Below are 6966 nucleotides of genomic sequence, written 5' to 3'. Positions count from 1 at the left end.
TTCTTCTGTGTTGAAAATATTCATGTTGGACGGAAAGGGCCGTGCGTGTATATAAATTTCAGAAACGTATAAATATATATGTAAAGTAATAAGCAAAATTTATTTCTTTTTTTTTTTCTATCATCAGGGCAAATACTTCATCATTGTTCAGTCTGAGCACTTAAAATCACGGATGGAATTTATCCTTGTTCTTAGAATGGGACAATTACTTCTTTTTGTAGGCAAATTATGTATTTGCCAAAGCCTGTGCTTTAGGTTGGCTGAAAATGTTTGGGAATTCACATCAGCTTGACGAACTGTTTTGGCAAAGGAAGAAAAAGAAGTCCAAGGGCTTTGGCTTTGTTTTCTAATGAAAAGTTTTGAGATTTCATTTTGAACCAACACCCTTAAACTAACGTTAGCATGAACTAAAAAAAAACTTGGGAAACCGAGAAACTTCTTAAAATTCTGAATTAAATGGGGCCTTAGAGATGTTCCTTGGGGGAGTTGATTTGAAAGTTTCTTCCTGTGCTTTTGTTCTTGCAAGGAAACAGAAAATACTTTTGCTTAAATAGATGAATTTGAAAACTGTAATGTTTATGGCTGTTCCAGTGTAGGATTAGCAGTAAGTTTGAAAATTATATTCGGTTTAAGGAACTTAATCAAACTTGAGCCATATTTTCAAGACATTGTAGAAAGCCTGTCTTTCACTGGCACCTCAGGATGAGATAAAAGGTATTTAACTGCTTAACCTTTACTGATAGCTCTCAAATATGGATATGAAGCAGGTCATGCAAGTGTCCCATGTAGTCCCTAACTAGTACTGAAAATGCTACAGTGGTTCCTAAATCCCTTTAAATGTAGTAAATGGTACCATGGGCAGGAAAGTGACTCTCTTTCCATAAAAAAATGGCCTTTGATGAAAAGGAAAAAGTATTTTTGCCAATTTTTGTTTCGATTTAATGAAAGAAGAAAACAGAAAAATCTTTAAAGATTCCTGCCACAAAGAGGGCAAAACCTCTCTGTTTTAAGAAATGTGGCAAACAGAAAATTTCTGGTAAAAACCAGATTTGCTCAACTTTTGTCCAAATATCTGTGTTTCAGAGGAAATCTGCAAAATATAGAAGGTTTCAGGTCTGATGAGCCTGATTTCCTCACCATGCTTCCCTCTGCACAGAGCAGCACATCATTTTCTGAAGGCACAAGTTCCCAGCAAAGCAAAGTGAAATCTGGGAGCAGAGGGGGGAGGCTTCACTCTGTCTGTCCCGTGGAAAATGTTTGCTTTAGAAATGAATGCATTTCTCAGAAGTGAACCCCGAAGCCCAGAAATGGCTGAGCAAGGAATGTAAAGGGAGAAATGCTGGGAATCAGGGAGCAGAGTAATAAAGTACAGGTTTGTTCTGTAACAAATTCCAGCACTTGCGAGACTCTTTTAGACATATGGAAGTCCATTTAGGAGGAAAATTGGTTGCAGCCGCTGACTCAGAACCTGTTGGAATCAGTGGAAACATTTCCATTGTCTTCTGTCCTGAAGAAATGGTGTTTCTGTCCTTCCTTCCATCCCTGGCCTGTGCTCACTCTCTGGGCCATATGGATTTCATCTCCCTCAAAGACATGTAAGAGAAGAGGGTTTGGCTGTTTAACAGCACGATGGAGCTGTGTGGACAGGAATGGCTGATTTCTACTTGATTTGCTACAAATCAGGTAACCAGCACCTTCAGAGGAGTCACCTGGTGCATCTGGCTCTCGTATCCCAGAGCTGAACGTGGCTTTAATCACATCAGCATGTCAATTGTGCCCCTCAAGACGAGCTCAGAGGAGTGAGGGTCTGTCTTTCTGCAACCATCTGATTCCTGGATTCTGACCATAATTGCCAGGCTATCCCTGGGAAAGAGCACTGGGTAATTGCTTATCTGGATAGTGCCCCCCCTTCAGCTATTTCAGACTTTTCTAGGGTTAAACCCAAAGCTGCCTGCAGGGAATGAGTGAACCAAGCCCATCAAGAGTTGATCTTAAAGGATTGATTCCTGTTTCTCTTTCTGCAAGGCAGGCTCCCAGAAATGGGGGCACAGAAGGGGATGGATGCTCCCAAGCACTCCCTGTTCTCACAGGGTGTCACCTCCAGACATTCTAGGGATCGCTCTCTGCCTCCTGCCACCGAGGCCAGGACAAGTCCCCACGGAAGGGGTGACAACCTGCAGAGCAAGAAATGTTCAAGCCTCGAGAAGAGAACACTGATATTTTCAGACAGGAGCTTGGCTTGAGGGAGTGCACGAGAACAGATGGATCAGTTCTCCCCCACTGCCACCTCAGACCCTCTGTGTGGCCCAGACAGGTCCCTTCCCTTCCCTTCCCTTCCCTTCCCTTCCCTTCCCTTCCCTTCCCTTCCCTTCCCTTCCCTTCCCTTCCCTTCCCTTCCCTTCCCTTCCCTTCCCTTCCCTTCCCTTCCCTTCCCTTCCCTTCCCTTCCCTTCCCTTCCCTTCCCTTCCCTTCCCTTCCCTTCCCTTCCCTTCCCTTCCCTTCCCTTCCCTTCCCTTCCCTTCCCTTCCCTTCCCCTCATTCCCTTTGGTTCCCTCTGCCTTTCCCTCTGGTGCTCCATGTAGGGTATGCAGTGCCTTGCACAGAGGTGCCTGTCTCCTGTTTGTAGTGACAACCCCAGTGTCAGCTCCAGCAAAAGTGGATGTGCCACCACAGAAACCTTCCCTGAAGCCAGTTCTGGTATCAGCTGGCTCTGCTCTCCTCCTCTCACCACGGAACTGGGAGTTTCATGGCAATCTTCTCTGGGTATTTTGGACAATGAATGTGTTTCTTGCCATGTAATTAAATTATCCACTTGAGAAAGAAAAAGATGTGGTTTTGTTCCCATTACAAAAACAAACAAACAAGGACTGATATTTATTACAGGCCGAGGCTACTCAACAAGTGTTTTCTGGAACTCTAATAAATTGCTGAAGAAAGTTTACAGCTGGGCCCTAAAGATGGTTTAGTTTTCCAAGGGGCTGGGATGTATTTATTTCCCATTTTCTTAACCCACAGTATGGTGAACAGCTTAACGTGCTCTTTCCAGGGTTCAGATGGTGTCAACCCAAACCCATGCTCTTCACCCCGAAACAGTTAACCACTTCTTAATTAAAACCACACCAATTATTCATTTGCAAGTTTTGCATTTATTTTTCCCCGTTTGCTCAGCCTGCTATTTGGTTTTGCTCCCACTTCATTAAAACAGCTTCCAAAAAAATTTTTAAAAATAAATAAATAAATAAATAAATAAACAAAAAACCAAAAAAACCCTAAAACCTCCAGTCACACACCAAACCCAAACAACAGAAGTAGCCAGCAAGAAGCCTTTCAGCCAAAGTGAGGATCTTGTCCTGTGCAGATGCTGTGAGATCTCTGTCCTGTTGTGTTGCCCGTGCAAGGGGTAGCCCAACAGTTCAGCAGCCAGGGACTCTCACCCTGCCACAGTTTAAACCCTCTCCTCCCTTCAGGCACATCATTTGTGCCCAGAGATGAGTGTGGACAGATGTGGCAGCAAGGCACTTAAACACAAGTTGGTTGTTAAGCACGTGCTTAAGTATTTGGCTGGATTAGGAAACTGGTTTTGAAGGGTTTGCATTTAGAGAAAGCCCCCTAAACATTAGAAAGTTGATTTTTTTTTTTTTCAGTTCATTACTGGGCCTGCCAATGACATCATTCATTTGCAAGATGAGAAAAAGTGTTTAAACAAGATTAAAAAAAAATTAAACAAGACACAATTTTAATGGCCACTTACAAAGGAGATTTATGGACGTGCATAAAGCTGCTTTCCATGGGAGAGGGACTAAGCTTTTAACAGTTACCTTCCTTTGGATTTTTTTTTCCCCTCTTGCAATATAATACCCACAAATATTTGTGAGTTGTGACTGTGCTCCGAAGGGTTAGTCCTCTTCCAGAAAGGGGGGTGGAGGGAGAAAAGAGTGGTGCCAATTTGTCTGCCCAGACTCTGATTATGGGAGGTGGTGGGTTTTTTTTTTCCCTTTCCTGCAGGGGAGAGAAGCTGGTGGGACATTTTCTCTCTCCGGGGTTAGGGATATCTGATACCCAGCCCAAGAGCAGTCCAGCAGACTGAACTTTCATCTCCAGCAGCAAGGGATTTAAAACAAAAACCCCAACCAAACCTTGTGGATAAATGTCTTAGTTAAATTTGCAGGAGATCTTGGACTTTCTGCTGGGGAAATTAGGGCCATTTGAAGGTCTGATTGTAAGGAGCAGAGTGTGTACATGGAGAAGGGGAGAAAGAGATCACTTGGAGGAAGGAGGTGGTTTCAATACATCTATTTATTTATTTGTGTGCCCTGGGCCCTGCCCTCCTCCCTCCTATCCTGCTATCCAGTGACCCTCGGTGCTGATTAAAGTTCCCGGGTGACCTCTGAGTGCTTTTGTTCCCCTGGCTGGTAATAAAACCCCGGTTAAACGGCTGGCTTATCCAAACCCAGGGCTCCTTACGCAGCCAGCTCTGGAGCCAGCTCAAGTCTGAGCCCTTGGGAACATGCAGCTTGGCCCTCATTTAGCTTGGCCAGCCCTGCTTAGCTGGCCTGGGGCAGGGAGGAGTGGCTGCAGGTCCTGGTGGCTGTCTCAGTGCCACCAGGTCACTGTCATACCCCTGAAAGTGCCACAGCCTGGTTTCTTACCAGGCAGGTAAATCCACTGAAGTCCTCCAAGGTGCTGGAGCAATAGACACAGGCATCATCCCCATGCAGGACTGTGCCCTGTGCTCAAACACCTCACAGCCACTGCAACAAAACCGTGGTGAGGAGGTGTTTGTGCTGAAACTTCTGTGGTTTCCCGGTGGAACCCACGGTATGGATTGTCTTGAGAGGCCACAGTGTGTGACATCTGCCCCCTCCAGCCCAGACGTGGTGCCAGCCCTGGGGCCTGAGGCAGGGCTTCCAGCCCCATGGCATCCCTGGCAAGAGCAAAGCCAAGGGAGGGAAGAACTGAACTCCAGTTCAGATCCACAACCAGCCAGGCTGGGATCAGGACATTCCTCACAGCCCCTCTCCCACTTGGTGGAAAGATGATGGAAAAAGGAACCAGAAAAGCAGTTCTTGCCATTGGCAGCTGGTGAATGTGCCTGCCATCCCTGCTGAAAGCTAGGTGACAGCTGTGGCAGCTCTGGCTTGGAACCTAAAAACTGGGACTAGTAGTTACAGACAAACTGATAAACAAATTTCCACTCTCTCAGCCCCCTCCTCCACTTGTGTTTTATAAATGACAAGGCAAGGGAAAGGCTCCAGCCCAGACTGGGTTGGAGGAGGTCTGGGTGAGGCAGTTTGAGCCCTGCTAGTGAAAACTCCAACCCAGGTACTGCACAGCCAGCCCAGCTGCCCCTGCTGTGAAAATCAAACCTCTGAGACTTGGGGGTACCCGGGAGCCCTCCAGAGGGGGCTTGGCACAAATACCATTCAGGAGTTGTCGTCCCTGGCTGCGTTGGGCACAGAACTCCCTCCCCAGCCCTCAGGTGAGCCTGCTACAGAGTGACAAGTCCCCTGAAGGTTCTGTTGCTGTGAGGTGGCTTCATCCCCTCTTTGAGTAACAAAGCTTTCCATCCTTCCTCCCCACAAATGGCCTGGGGAGATGGCAAAAAAATCCCCTCAGCTGCTATCCTGGGACACCTCCCTTATTACACCTGGTGCACAGCAAAAGAAAAAATGTAAGTGCATGGCCTTGCCCCACCATCCACATGGGGCTGGAGCACGTGTGCAAGTGTTCTCCTGCCTCAGGTTCTAAATCTTGTACAGTGTCTGTGCTGTGATATTCCTAAATAAGTTCCCAGAGCCAAGTATTTATCACCCCCATGAACCAATAACAAGGCACCTTGCTCTGACTGGAGATGTGATAGCACTTCCAGGAATAATTGTGTGTGCTGTGAACTCAGCCTCTGGTTCAAAATATTGTGCAGAGGAATAATAAATCTCAGTACTAAATTGCTGCCCCATTTAAGCTTTGATTAGACTCTGATGGTCCGTTCACCCTGGAGCTGCTGGTATTAATCTGCATGCTAAACCCTAATTATAAACTGCTCATGGCATTTCGTGATGACATCAAGATGTTTGGGATTAAAAGAAACCCTGATGTTGAGTTTACAGCTTGGAAGGACTGTAGACTACCTGATCCCCACAGAGGTAATAACACACCTCTGTGTGGGGATGAAAGAACAGAGGGAGGTTTGGTCCCAGTGTGTAGCAGGAGTTTGTGGGGGACAGGTCTGGCTGCAGACCCCGATATGAGCACACACCCCCAAAATCCCCCCCCCCACGCCTGTAAAGGGGTGTGAGATGCACACAAGTGTTCCTGCAGGTGCTCCCTCTCCCCAGCTCCACGCAGATCTTACCCAGCCCTGAGTGCAGCAAGTGCAGAAGGGCTCGAGGCCAGCCATGAAAGTGAACCAGCACGATGGGATGGCTGGGGGGAACTTTCCGGGGGGAAAGAGTTCTGCTTTGGCTCCGCAGCACTGTGGCACCGAGGAGTCCAGCAGTGGGGATCTCACTGGGCTGGGCAGGGCATGGGACACTGTGGATGCAGGCTGAGAAGAGGCAGAGGCAGAGAGATGCTCTGAATCTGTGCCTCACATCAGCTTTCCCCTAAGGAGCTGTGGCTGAGGTTTTGAAGTGCAAAGGGGTGAAGGTCTGTGAAGGTCTCTCCCAGCTGCTCTGGGCCTAAGAGAGGAGTGGACATCATTTGTGCCCTGCTGCCCTCTGAACCACCAACCTAAACTGCTTGCACCCCGTCCAGGCCCTCAAGAGAGCAAAGCTGGAGGGCATTCAGCATGTCTGCAAACAGCTGAGCACCCTGCACAGAGCAGGAATAGATGGTGTGTGCATTTTGGTCAGGCTTCCTACAGGCACAAGCTTGTTCTGGCTGTCAGCTCCTGCTCCTCACTGCCCCCCTGCATTCTTTTTTTTATTTAATTTCTAGGATGAAACACATTTGGCAGATCAAAAAAGG

The sequence above is a fragment of the Vidua chalybeata genome, chromosome 9 (genome assembly GCF_026979565.1).
Source record: "Vidua chalybeata isolate OUT-0048 chromosome 9, bVidCha1 merged haplotype, whole genome shotgun sequence".
In the NCBI taxonomy this organism is placed as follows: Eukaryota; Metazoa; Chordata; class Aves; order Passeriformes; family Viduidae; genus Vidua; species Vidua chalybeata.
This window is presented reverse-complemented; position numbering follows the sequence as displayed.